A 13,358-nucleotide genomic window follows, 5' to 3' on the forward strand; every position below is an offset into this window, starting at 1 on the left:
AGACACACACAGAAATCTCCTCCATTGTTTTTTTTTTAAAGATATTTTAATTGGAGTGTAATAAACACACAATGTTAGGTTAGTTTCAGGTGTACCATGTATTGATTCTTGCCAGCTGTCAAATGTTCTACTGTAAGCGTGCACCATGGCTTGTTTAACCAGAACTGCTGGTGTGTGAGAGCCCCACCAGCTCCCAAGCTCCCTGCCCAGGCAAAAAAGAGAAAAAGGAGAGGGTGGAATGGGGGTGCGTAACACCAGCACATCGTCAGTCCAGGAAAGCTTGGTGTATGTCACACGTCTTCAGGGAGAGATGGAAATGATTTGGGGAAGGGTGAGGAGGGAAGAGAACTCCCGAGTCCAGACAATTAGGCATGGGCTGGGGGGCTTTGGAAGATACCCGAAACAGCCCCTCTGGCGCCTGTGCGGAAGGAGCAGGGCCACATACACAGGCTCTCTGCTAATGCAATGTGACAGGGCTGCGGGGCCTGAGAAGTTTTTCCATTTCTTTGTCTTTCCTGAGAGAAGCTCATGATTATCACCTTCTAGGTCACCAGAAGCGGAGCGCAGAGGGACAGCGCGGCTCGTGCGCTTCCAGCTGGCTCCCATCTAGAAGTTAGAAGGGAGCCTGCAAATACATTTCCTATTATCATCTTGCCACCCCACGATGACTCTTCCTGGCGGGGCTGGGCGAGGGGAGGCGGGCAGCACACCCCTCGGGAGGGCCTGGGAGGGAATATTCATGCCCGGAGACTTCCCAGCTCCGGGAGGACGAGCGGCAGCCCCGCCGGGTCCTAGGAGGGTCTGGAAGCCGGCTGCCCAGCAGCCCCGCGGGAGCGGCGGATCCGCCCGGCCGGCCGCAGGGGCCGCCCGGGCCCTGATGAAAACCTCTCCTGGCTCCCGGCAGGGCGCCCCGGACGCACCGCGCGGCCTCTCTGGGCCCCCTGGGACACACCCCCGCGTGGCTGGGTGTGCGCGCACCGCCGCCGCGCTCTCCCCCCGGCCCGCAGCCGTCTCGCGGGTCTGCAGACAATGCAATGCCGTCTCTCTGCCCGCACCCCACTCGCCAGGAGACAGCCGGGGCTTCTGAATTTTTTATGGCCTCACTTTAGCTTGGAGGAAATCCAGAGGTCAAAGCAGGCGCAGACGCTCCAGTCACCTTGCCCGTCCGGAAGCGCAGCCTTTCCCAAACGGGCTCACCCATGGGGCCCTAAATTACGGCGATTACACTGCAATTCGCGGCGCGGTATTACTTGGATACACTACCTGCTGCGGCCGCGACCGGGAGGCAGGCGTGCATTATTTACCACGGAGGCTGCGGGAGCGGCGCCCCGGAGCACCCAGCGCCCCACGGGGTCCCTCCTGCCCCTGCGGTCCCGGCCCCGCTCCGCCCCGCTCGCAGGGTGCGGGGGCTCGGCGGGGAGGGGACCCGAGCAGACACCCTCTCGCGCAGTGACCCTTTCCTGACTGCGGAGTAGGCGGGGAGAGGGGAGCGAGTGACAGGCGGCGGCTTGCCAGGAGACTGGGGTGGGTTGGTGGGGAGAGGTGCTGAGCCCCCGCGGCGGGCCCCCTCTAGCCAGCCCACAGGAGCCCGTGCAGCCGGCTTCTGGGGAACCGCCCCGAGGGCGCGCCCAGGGCGCACAGCTGGCTCCCGGGCCCTGGCCAGGCGCCAGCAGCCCATTAACCCCTCGGCCAGCCCAGCCCGGCCGCTCGGCGCGCCTCGGCGGGTGGCAGAGATGGAGGGAGACGGAGCTACTCCCTTTCTCTAGGTCCGTGGAAGCGGAGTCGGCCGCAGCGGAAGCCTGGCTCCATCCTCGCTGGGGGCTGGGGACCGGAGTTGGGCAGCTGGCCTCTCTCCGGCTCCCCCATTATGACTTGGCATCAGCATCTAGATTGCAGGTTACTTCTGCTTTTATCCAAAGCGGTCCTTAAGGGAGATGGATTTCTGATTGAAATCCAGTCAATTGGCGCTGAGGCTCGAAGGGCGCAGCGTGAGCACACTTCAGGGGAAATTGGCCTGGGTCTGGGAGGAGGGGTGGGGGAGGGATCAGGGGCCGCGGGCCCTGCTCCGGCTCTGCTCTGGTGCCCCTGAACAAGCTCCCTTTGGCCAGTATCCCTAGGAGTCCCAGTTCCACTGCCCTGGGATTGATGGAGCTAGAAACCTCCAGCGGGGACCCCCAGAAGTCGCTGCATCCAGCCTCCGGCATGCCGTGTATGATTAATGAGCTTCAAGAGGGGGCCCAAGTCAGTGAGATGAGGGTGTGTTTTGCGGAGGGGTGAAGGAGGATGGTCCGTAGTGGGTCGTGGTGGTTGGTTGGTTCAGGTGTGGATTAGTGTTGAACATCTTAGTTTCTGTTCTCTGGGATTTAGCAACAAATAGGGAGAGGTGATTGATCTCTGCAGGATATACCTGGCTGGGGACAGCCCTGCCATCAGTGCCCGGTGGAGAGGGCAGCCCCCAACCCTCAGTGATGTGTCCAGGCTCCTTGTTATGTGCCTCCCCTCCCAGATAATGCCCCCACCTCCACCTCAGCCTTCTTGCCCCATTCAGGGAGGAGCTAAGGACCCCCCAGAAAGCATCTTTGATTCCCACTCCCCATCTCTCCCTGTCATCCTGAAAGTCCGTGATGTCCAGCTTCTGGACCCTAGATTAAGCCTTCTCCTCAAGCAGAGCCTGACTTAATATGTAAATTCTCCCGGGAGGGGCAACACTTTGAATCTCTATTATCTCCTAGTGGAGGAGTTTATCAGCCATCAGCAGCCTGGAGGAACTAGATGTGAAGGGGCTCTAGGAAGGAAGTGAGAGACACAAAAAATTTTCCATGCTTCCCACCTGCTTGGGAGAGAACAGGGCTGGGGGAGGAAATGAGACAGTGTAACATGTTTCCTTCCCTTGGAATCCCAGAAATGTCAGGAGCTCCCCCTACCTGCTCTTCCTGGGCCAGCAAAGAACATATATATCATCTCTGTCCACTTTGGGACTTGCCTGAGATGAACATATTTTTCAAAAGGAATCCCAGCTGCTGCAGGAGCATATGGCACTGTGGGGGCAGCCAAGAGTGGGAGACAGAGCACCCGCTTGTGAGTAAGGAGCCCCAGGGCTGTGCCCTGCCCCCGCCCCTTGCAAGTCGGAGCCAGTAGCCTGGGACTTTTGGGCAAGTGACTCCCTGGCTCTGGCCCAGGTTCGCTTGTGAAGAACGAGCAGGTGCCCTGCAGCGTGCTAGGTGACTGGAGGTATCACTCCTCTGCAGGAGTGAGGATGGTGTACTATCCTGGCTGGCAAGGCAAGTTCATTTTCCTATTTATTTGGCTGTGCAGCTGCAGACCAAGGGCCATCTTCCAGCCCTGCAGCAGCCACCACGGTGTTCATGCTTCCCTGCAGTCTCTCTTTGCCTGACTGATTCAGTGGCCTGGTTGGCTGGGGCCGGGTCCCTGTGTCCTCCTGTCCATTGCCTCTGACCCATCCTTGGAGTTATTAGGAGGAGCTGCCCTAGGTGTGGGGGTGGATGAGACTAGGATATCCACTGTCACTGGCTGACCCTTGGATTTGGAGAGGACCTTAAAGGTACTGGGTCCAGCTGCCACCTGGAGCTTCAGACCCCTCCTCAGATGTTTGGCCTTTCATGGGGGGGAGTGGGGTGGCTTTCATACCTCTTGCCCATCCATGCTCTTAGAGAGTTCATTCTCTTCTGGAGCCAAAGTCCAGTCTCCTGTGTCATCTCCCCTTAATTCTAGCCTTCTTCTTGGGGGCAACACTGAGAAGGAGTGGATTTGGGGGCATCCGTCCTGTCCAACTCCACCCTGTCTTCTCCAGTGACCAGCACACAGCTGTAGTCCTCACACCCCTGCTTCCAAATCCCCTCACCATCTTAGCTCTGACAAGAATTGATTGAATTCCCAGCCTGATGGCACAGCCCCTGGTCTTCAGGGAGCTCCCAGTCTGGCAGGTAAGTCTACCTAGGACCAAAAACAGAATCATGAAATTACAGACATTTGGGACTGTTGAATTTCTGACTGGTGTGGCTGCTGGTCTGGAAACCTCCTCAGAGGTGAGTGACTTGAGTTATCTTCCAGGGAGAGAAATTTTCCAATTCTAAAAAAGCCGTCCTGCCTTTTCTCTGGGATTAGCAGGTGCTCTAAGGGGGGCTGGGGCCTGCTCCAGTGGCCCCACCCTCCACTGAGAGGGAGAAAGAGAGCTGTGGGAGAGAATGTGCTTCAATTTTTCAGTCCCTCACCTGACCATCCTAGGTGATGGTGATGGTGGGTTTGGTACCACGAAGATCTGGTGTCCAGTGGCCATGTGACCTTGGGGATGCCATCTCAGCATCTCAGACCCCAGAGCTCCCATTGTTTTTCCTAGAAGATGTTCCCAGAGGGCCCGGTCTACACTGGCAGGGAGTGGGCCCTCTGCATCTAGTCCCCTTCCACCCGCCCCCAGCTCTTAATTTATTATTAACTCTGGAACTGACTTTGAAATTATGGAAGACCATGTTGTTTCTTTCCTCAGCGTCTCTTATGGTCCCCGAGGGGAGGCGAGCCGAGAGCGCCAGCTACACAAATATGCTGTGAAAACCCTGTGGATTTGTGGTTCTAGCAAGGGGAAGGAAATTAGCTGTAATAAGCTGCTGTCGCCTCACATGAAAGCCTCCAACGCAGACCCGTAGAGGAGCTCCTGGCCCTCTTCCTCTGCTCTGCCTGCTTCCCTGTCACCTGGCTGGAGACCTCTGTCTTCACTGTCCCCTGCAGAGCAGTGGCTTCCTCCCCACCTAGTCCTGTGACATCACTGATGGGCATTATTTATACCCCTGGGCCACTGAGGAGGAGGAAGAGGAGGAGGAGGAGGAGACCACAGCACACAAAGAAGCTGTCCCTGCCTCTCCCTGAGTGATTAGCTTGAATGGTGGTAGGAGAAGCAGGTGGGAGTCAAGTTTCATTCTCCTAGAATTACTGGAAGGGACAGGGTTATTTGGAAGTTTCTGAGAGGTGAGAGGGATTCATTGGCTCCCAAATAAAAGGAGCAGTAGGCGTCTGGCCTTTCCTTTTTCCTCTCCTGAGGAGAACCAAGGTCTAAAACCTTTAAGTGACTATCCCATAGTGGCAGCTGTGTGCTAAGGCAGAAAATAGCCCCAGGCCATCCATGGCTCAGGCCAGGGAAGAGTGTTCTAGCCCTTGGCGGGCTAGCAAGGGGGCCTGCCGTGATCTGGCCTCCACATTCCCCTTTGACTTCTAGTCCAAGGAACATAATCACATAGCAGGTATTATACAAATGTTCATTGAATTTTGTAGGATAGGTTCTCCAGCTAACTTGCTGTGTGACTTCTGGGAAATCACTTAACCTCTCTGGGCTTTGGGGTTTTACATGTAAAAGAAGAACGGAGGTGAGATGAGTGTGTCATTCCTGAAATGCAGAAGTGGTAGTTAACAGTGTGTTTTATAACCGTGACCCAAACTCACTTTCTACCACGTCCAGCAGCCAATGCGGGCACGCTAGCTGCTGCAGCCTCGCTCACTGATAATGATATTATAAGGTAAGTTTTACACCCAGTGTGATAATCATAATTTTTCACTGCTAACCATCATCTTTGTGATTTAAAACCTTGGTAATAAAATGATTTTTACCAATATTGCTGTACCTTTTTACCTCTTTAAAACTTACTAAGATTTTTTCTTTTTCCCTTGGAGAGATAGCAGGATTCCATGGTAAAAAGCATAAGTTCAAGAGTCTATTTGGATATGAATCCTGGGTCTGCGATTTACCAGCTGTGTGAGCTTGAGCATGTTCCTTGACATCTCTGTACCTAGGTTTTCTCATCTATAAAGTGGGGGAAAGGATATGTTTGAAGGTTGTGACCTGAAGGTCTTAGAACAGTGCCTGGAACATAGTAAGTGAGTACTTGGTTGGGTATTTTTACTGTAATAAGAGAATGCCCTTAAATGCTTCTCAGGAAAGGTAGACTTTTGTTTTTATCATGCTGAGTCCTGAATCTTTGCTAGGGTGATCAATTAGAAATATTTAATTTCTGGGATCCCTGGGTGACTCAGTGGGTTAAGCATCCAACTCTTGATTTCTGCTCAGGTCATTAGGGCTCTGAGATGAACCCTGCGTTGGGCTTCACGCTCAGCACAGAGTCTGCTTGTCCCTTGCCCTTCCCCTCTGCCCCTCCACCTGCTGGCACACCTTTCCTTCAAATAAGTAAATAAATAAGGGCAGCCCCGGTGGCTCAGTGGTTTAGCACCGCCTTCAGCCCAGGGTGTGATCCTGGAGACCCGGGATCGAGTCCCATGTTGGGCTCCCTGCATGGAGCTTGCTTCTCCCTCTCTCTCTCTCTCAATCTCTCTCTCTGTCTCTCATGAATAAATAAACAAAATTTTTAAAAAATTAAAAAAAAATAAGATCTTAAAAAAGAAATATGTAATTTCTCAAATCCTGAGAAGCACCCAACAGGATGATCTTTAAGCTATGCTTCTAGCTAGCATGTTGGGGGCTGGGGGAGTGGGCATGCTCCTGGTTAATAGAATATTCTGGTTAATGGGCTATTCTGAGAGTAGCCCATTCCTTTCAGTTTCATTCCCCTTGTAGGTGAAAATTTATTTGATATGGACAAACTCCCTTCCTTGCATTAGTCAGCAGGGGAATTAACATTCCTTTCTGCAGAGGCCTCCAGGTATCATCAGAAAGAGCCCCGGCCAGACTGTGAACGGCTGGCCAGTCCGCCCTGCCCCCACACACTGGCTTCTGCATCTGTAAAATGGGGGTTGTGACCTCTAGAGAGAGTACATACTTTCCCTTCTGACAAGGAGATATCAGGTGGGATGGAGGCTTCAAGAGAATTTTCTAGACTGTAAAGCCCGGGGCACCCGAAATGGTGCATGACCCTCAACTGGGAGCCTCTGCTGGAGACCCATTTCCAGGACAAGAAGTTATCTTATCCCAGACCCCTGGAGGGAAGGCCCCGGTGATGGCTCAAGGCTGCTGGGTCTGGGACTTCCTCCTGAGGAATAGGATGTGCTTTCGTGCATTCTTTTCTGATCTTGCTTTAACCTAAAAGTCAAAATGCAAATCCAACTCCGGACAGTCCCACGAACTGGGACTTCAGAGGCTGGCTGTGTGTGTCTAAAACACGCAGTGCACGTTTGTGGAGTCCATGCGGAACCCGATCTTGACCAGTGGTTTCCAGAGTTCATCCTCAGGTCTGGCAGCCACTGCAGGCTTGGTGCACGCACCCCATGTTCATTCCCCGGAGGAGAACTTGTGGAGAACCAGTCAGATGCCATTCTAGGCCCTGGAAAGACAGTCACGAATAAGACTGACACGGTCCATGCCCATGGACCTTGGGGAGACCATACTGAGGAGAGAGAGACCAACATAAACAGAGGGATGAATAAGAAGGGGCGTTTAGGTTGTGATGAGCAACCCATGGGGCCGAGGCCATTCCTTGGGCATGGATAGGACGGGACAGGCTCTGCTGAATGGGCAACTATATGAATCAGAGATTGTCCTAGTCCTTTTTCTTTAATACAAATATTACTGCCATGCATAAAAGAATGGCAGTAGTTAGCAACGAGCCCTACTCCACATGCTTTGAGAGAGTCAACTCATCTAACCCCCATGATGGCCCCATGAGAAGGGTATCATTATTACTCCACTTCCTGGAGGAACAAACTGAGGCACGGAGAGGTAAAGTAACTTGCCCAACATCACACAGCTTAAAACGAGTGAAACTGGGATTCGAGGGTCCTGGTGGATTTATGAATTTTGTCACTTTTGGGGACTCCAGTGTAAGTATTTGTAACTGTCGCTTGAATAGTTATGCTCCATTAAGTATTCTTCATTCAATTTGACCCATTTTCAAAATGCATTTGGTAATTTGTAGTTTTATTTCATCTTAGCGAAGAGGGCTTCCCTTGGGAATCGGGAAGCTGGTGATTCAGGGAGGTTTGTAGCTCTGAGGGTGGTAGAGAACTCACAAAGCCTTGGGATAGGAAAGCTGCAAAGGCCATGGAGACCATCTGGTCCAAGGTTGTTGTTGTGTAGATTGGAAAGGTAAGTCCAGAGAGGGGCATGAGTCTCCCAGACGTGCGCGCACGCGCACATACACACACACAGGCACACACTGCACACTACACACCCCATACATTTTGCATCCCCCTCCCCTTGGCCTCCCGCACATTTTGAGAAACATGTCAGATTCTATTAAGAGTAACCAAGCACAGTGTTCAAACACATTTCAGCCTATTTATCCAGGGACACCACAGCTTTGGAGGCAGCAAACATGCCCATTTGTTACTATTTGCAAAGATGGTGTACACCAAACATGGGCTTTCTGTAAACAAATTAAAAAGTAATAAAGTGGCCCCATCTGCATACTAGAGCACCACGCTTCCATTTTAATGAAGCTTGCTATTGCAAAGCCGTTTTGATGGCTTGTCAAACGTGCTGAAGTCCATGGCTGCACATGGAAATGTGCTGTCATTCCTTCCTGTGGTCCTTTCTTCAGCGTGTACGGGGCACCTGTAGGAGCTGGGCCCGGCCCCTGGACTGTCTGCTATGCTATGGAGACCTGACGTGTGCATATGATGCCATTAAATATCCGAGTCGGATGTCTCAGAATGGTCCACACGAGTCATCTGAACAGTAACCAGAGTAATACTATTCCATCCGTGGTTCCCATATGTCAAGGGCTGGGTATCATCTGTCCATTCTTCCGAACCCATTCTCTGCCTCTTTCCCCCTGCACTGTGGCCCTGGCAGGCTGGCCTCTGGATTGCTTCCTCTGGGCTCCATGACCTCCCCGGCTTGGTGTTGCTCCAACAGGAGGCCATGCTTGGAGGTGGAGGAGGAAGGGGAGGAAGGTGGAGGCAGGTGTTTGAGGATGCGGTGGCCCCTTCCTCATGCCCATGGTGCCTGTCTCGGCCCCTCCCCTACAGCATAGTTTTGCCTCCGGCTCCCCATCCTCCTCTAGGCCTAGGGGTGCTAAAATGTCCCAGTGTTGTGAGCCCAGAGGTTCTGTAGCATTCCTTGCTGCTTGCCTCAACCTTGCCCACATCTTTGCAAACAACCTCTTTGATTGACTCTGCTGGTGGTTTGAATGAACCATCTGTTTCCCGCCAGGACCCAGATGAACACAAAGAGCCTGAGCTAAGCCTTTGCAGATGTGCATCCATCCTCCTCAGAACAGCTCTGTGAGGGTAGCTGGCTGTCATCAGCCTGGTTACAGATGAGGAGACGGAGGTTCAGCTTGCCCAAGGCTGAGGAGGTAGCAGAATCCGAACCTAGTTTGTCAGTCAACAGAGATAAGCTCCGACTCCCTGTCTCACCTCAAGGAACGGGGTCAGCCCACCTGGCAGTAAATCATTTATCAGCAAACTTTTATTGAGCATCTGCTATGTTCCAACCATGGTGCTAGGCTTTGAGATTTAGGTTTTGTTTTAGATTTTATTTATTTATTCACGAAAGACACAGAGAGAGAGAGGCAGAGACACAGGCAGAGGGAGAAGCAGGCTCCATGCAGGGAACCCGATGTGGGACTCGATTCCTGGTCTCCAGGATCACGCCCTGAGCTAAAGGCAGATGCTCAACCGCTGAGCCACCCAGGGATCCCTGGCCCTGGGATTTAGTGATAAACAAAAGCTCCCTCTTCCTCTGGAGGACACTATGGCCTGGTCTCTTGATCCCATGGTGCTCAACCTTGCAACATGTTAGCATCACCTGGGGATTCTGTTTAGCACGGAATCAATGCCCTGCAGCCCCACACCCAGGCGATTAAATCAGAATCCCTGATGGTGCAGCCTGGGCGTTAGCATTTTAGGAAGCGCCCCTGGTGAGTCGAATGAGAGCCAGGGTCGTGGAGCCCAGTCTAGGGCCAAGCTTGGATGTAACAGGGAGTCCAAGAAGGCTGAGAGTCTGTGCCTGGGCTGTTTGGGATGCCGGCTGGCCTGGAGGGCTTGGGGAGGTGGAGGCTGGGAGAAGGGAGCCGACTAGGCTGCGGGAATACCTGGCCAGCATATTTGCAATTATTCATTCAACAAACACTAGATGGGCAGCAACTCAAACTTAAGCAATCCGTGCAGCTCACGTGTAGAGACGGGCCTTTTGGCTGTCACGGCATAGGAGCTTCCCTCCGGGGCTCCGGAGAGGGCCGGGCACTGGGGAGCTGTCCCCCGCCTCCCTGCCCCTAAGCCACAGATCAGCTCTGGGAAAGCTGCGAGCCTGGCCGCGGCGGGATCAGGGAACAGGTGCACCCTGGGCGCGGGCTCCGTGGGCCCCACCGCCGCCGCGGACTCGGCTCTCACCGCCCTTTCCACTTCCCGCCGGACCTTTAATTCTCATCTCACTGCCCTGAAGAGGATGAAAGGGATTTTGAGGTAAATAGAACATCATCCATTATTCCCTCGCTAGAGCACCTTCCAGTCTTGCTCCAGGAGACAAATGAGGTGATACCTATGAAGGAGAAACGGCCCTGGCCCCAGGGAGCCCCGGTGTGAGGGAGACACAGCCCTGCCCCCAGGGAGCCCCAGCCTGAGGGAGACACAGCTCTGCCCTCGGGGAGCCCCTAAACAAGGGAACAGAACAGTGACCATTTCTTCAGACAGCTGGATATCAGAGGCCGTACCACACGTGACGGAGCCTCTCCCCCGTGTACACTTGGGACAGAGACTTTCTTATCTGAGGCCCTCGCTAGAGACCCCTGAAGACAAAAGAGCCTCCTGGTTCCTCGTCAACACTCTGCTACAGTGGTGACCACACGGACCTGATGGAGTCCTAGGCCAACGGGGGGGCAGAGATCCTAAAGGAATGCCTGGTAGCCTGAGGCCCCCTGGGTGATGGGGGGATGACCAACAACAGATAGGTTCTCTCTGTTTCTCTCTCTGGACTGGAGCGGGAAGTGAAGAAAGTAAAGAACGAAGGAGGGCAAGGCATGAGCCAGGCCAGGTAGCTTAAGCTCAGAGTTCCAGTCCCTTTGGTAAAGACCCCCGCGCTTCTGCCGCTGCCCTTTGGGGATCCCCTCTGCATTGCCCCTCCCCCCTCCACTGTGAGGCCCTTCTCCAGCTAGGGGACCTGTTGCATATCAAATGCCTCCCCTGCGCCCCAGGGAGGCCTGAGGCACATCTGCCTCACTATCATACCTAGGCCCCTGGTGCCCATGATGACCCAGCTGGCCCAGCAGCTGATAGTGACAGTTGAGCGGTTCCCATGGGCCTGTGATTGTTCGAGACTTTTATCCATATTATTACTTAATCCTTCCAACAGCACTAGGAGGTGGCTTCTAGTATGGCCTCCAGTTTGTAGGTGAGGAAACGGAGGCCCAGAGAGCATAAACAACTTGTCCCAGGTTGCAGAGCTGGTGAGCAGGGGGCTTGGATCCAGGCAGTCCGGCTGCTGCTCACTCACCCCCCTGCCTCTCAGTAAAGCGCGCAGATTAACGAGGTGCGGCTGTGAGACCGCAGCTTTGATAGATGGAGTTAAAGGCAGGAGGCCTCACCTCCGTGCTCACCTCCATGCCCCTTTGTCTGCCCGTCCCTGGGGAGCAAGGAATTGAGGCTGGAACTTCCTCGGAATTCTGCTCCCTCCTCCTCCTCCTGCTGAGAGGCTGGGCTGAGGGCTTACAGCCCTTCTGGCTCCATATAAATGGGGAGCAGGGCAGGTTACAAATGAACTGCCCTCTGAGACCGGCAGGTCCGGCACCCCCCCTACACCCCCCTCCCCCGCCTATCCCCCCCCCCCCCACAGATGGCAGCCCAGGGCGGGGGGCAGGAAACTCTATTAGCAGCTCTGGCTCAGCTGCATCTGGAGCCAGGGGCGGCCTCCTTTTTGCTTCCCTCCTGGAGAGGAAGGTGAGTCATGCTGGCTTCAAGGTGGCCCAGGGTGGGCCAGGAGGAGTGGATTAGCCCTCAGGGAGCTTCTGGGTAGTATACCCAACTCCTGTTGACGGCGGGGCGGGGGTGGGGAGGGGGTGGGGGGGGTGGGGGGGTGGGGGGGTGGCAAGGGGGGCAGTGGGGAGGTTGTCATCCAGGGCTGGGTCTGTAGGAGGCTAAACTACCACCCACCCAGGGATCCCTGTGCTAGGATGTGTACATTAACTCACTCCTCACAAAAACCTGTTTTTTTTATAGGTTTAAAGAGGCCAAATCACTTGCCCAAGGTCACACAGTCCCTGCTAACTGCAGAGCCAGTGTCCTTGACCACTGGGCACTTCTGCTGCCTTGCCCAGGCAGTCTACATAGCTGTGCCTATGCCTCAGTTTCTTCTCCGAGCCTCCAGCCTTCAGTGGAAACAGAACGCTGCCTGGAAGGCCTACCTCTGTGTATGGGGTCCTGACTCTTTTTGCCTAGCTCTGGCCACTTGCTCCCCCGAGGGATTAGTTGTGGCTTCCTCGGATGCCTATGCCTTAGCCTGAGACAGAGTCTGACACTGTGGTTCAGGGCTTGGGCCCTAGAGTTTCATTCCAGCTCTGTTGTGTGGTCCTGAGCAAGTTACTAGCCTCTCTGAGCCTTAGTTCCTGCACCTGCCAAATGGGGATGATAACTGCTGGTGGGACTGGCCCAGGGATCTGAATTTCTATATTAGCTTCCCGGGTGGATCTGATGTCCACTGAAATATGGAGCCTTTTTGCGGGGTGAAAGGGTCGGGTCACAGATTTGTTTGGCTGGATGTCAGTCATGGGAGACCAGATGGGCTAACCCTAAGGTTCTCTGACCTCTCACACCTTCTTATTGAACTCCTGCTGAGGAAAATTCTAGAAAGCCCCTCTCCCCTCACTATAGTGCTGCCTGTGAGTTATACTTTCCATGTTCATCCAAATTTGTCTCATGACAAGGGGCCCCCAGCATCCCTGGCACCACACCGAACCTCCCTGCTGGGGTGGTTCCTTCTGGCACGGCTTTGCAGGGGAGTGAGAGGGTATGTGTGTGAGAGCATGTGTACACACCTGTGTGTGTGCGTGTGTGGGTGTGCATGTGTGTGTCTGTGGATCTGTGTGTACCTATCGCCACGTATCTGGTTCTGTGAGCACACAGTCTCTCACAGCGGCAGCATCACTCTGGTGATGAAGGGGTTCAGGCTGTTTCCTTGTCTGAGTGGCGGCAGCTGCCCTCCACAGCTCAGATTCCTCTTAGCCTCCTGGCACCACATCCCAGAGGCCTGCAGACCTGGATCTGGCTTCGGGCTTCTGTGCCCTCCCTGGAATTGTACTTTACCTTAACTATTTCCCTGCCTGAAGCCTGCAGTAGCATCTTCAACAATTTACTGCCCAAAAGGCCAGCACGGAGCCACAGGCTGAAGGAGCAGAACTGGGAGCCCCTAGATATCACCCAGACTGAGGCCCTGGGACCAAAATATATGGGCCACGGAGTCTCATTTT

Source organism: Canis lupus, chromosome 12 (assembly GCF_003254725.2).
Source record: "Canis lupus dingo isolate Sandy chromosome 12, ASM325472v2, whole genome shotgun sequence".
Lineage (NCBI taxonomy): Eukaryota > Metazoa > Chordata > Mammalia > Carnivora > Canidae > Canis > Canis lupus.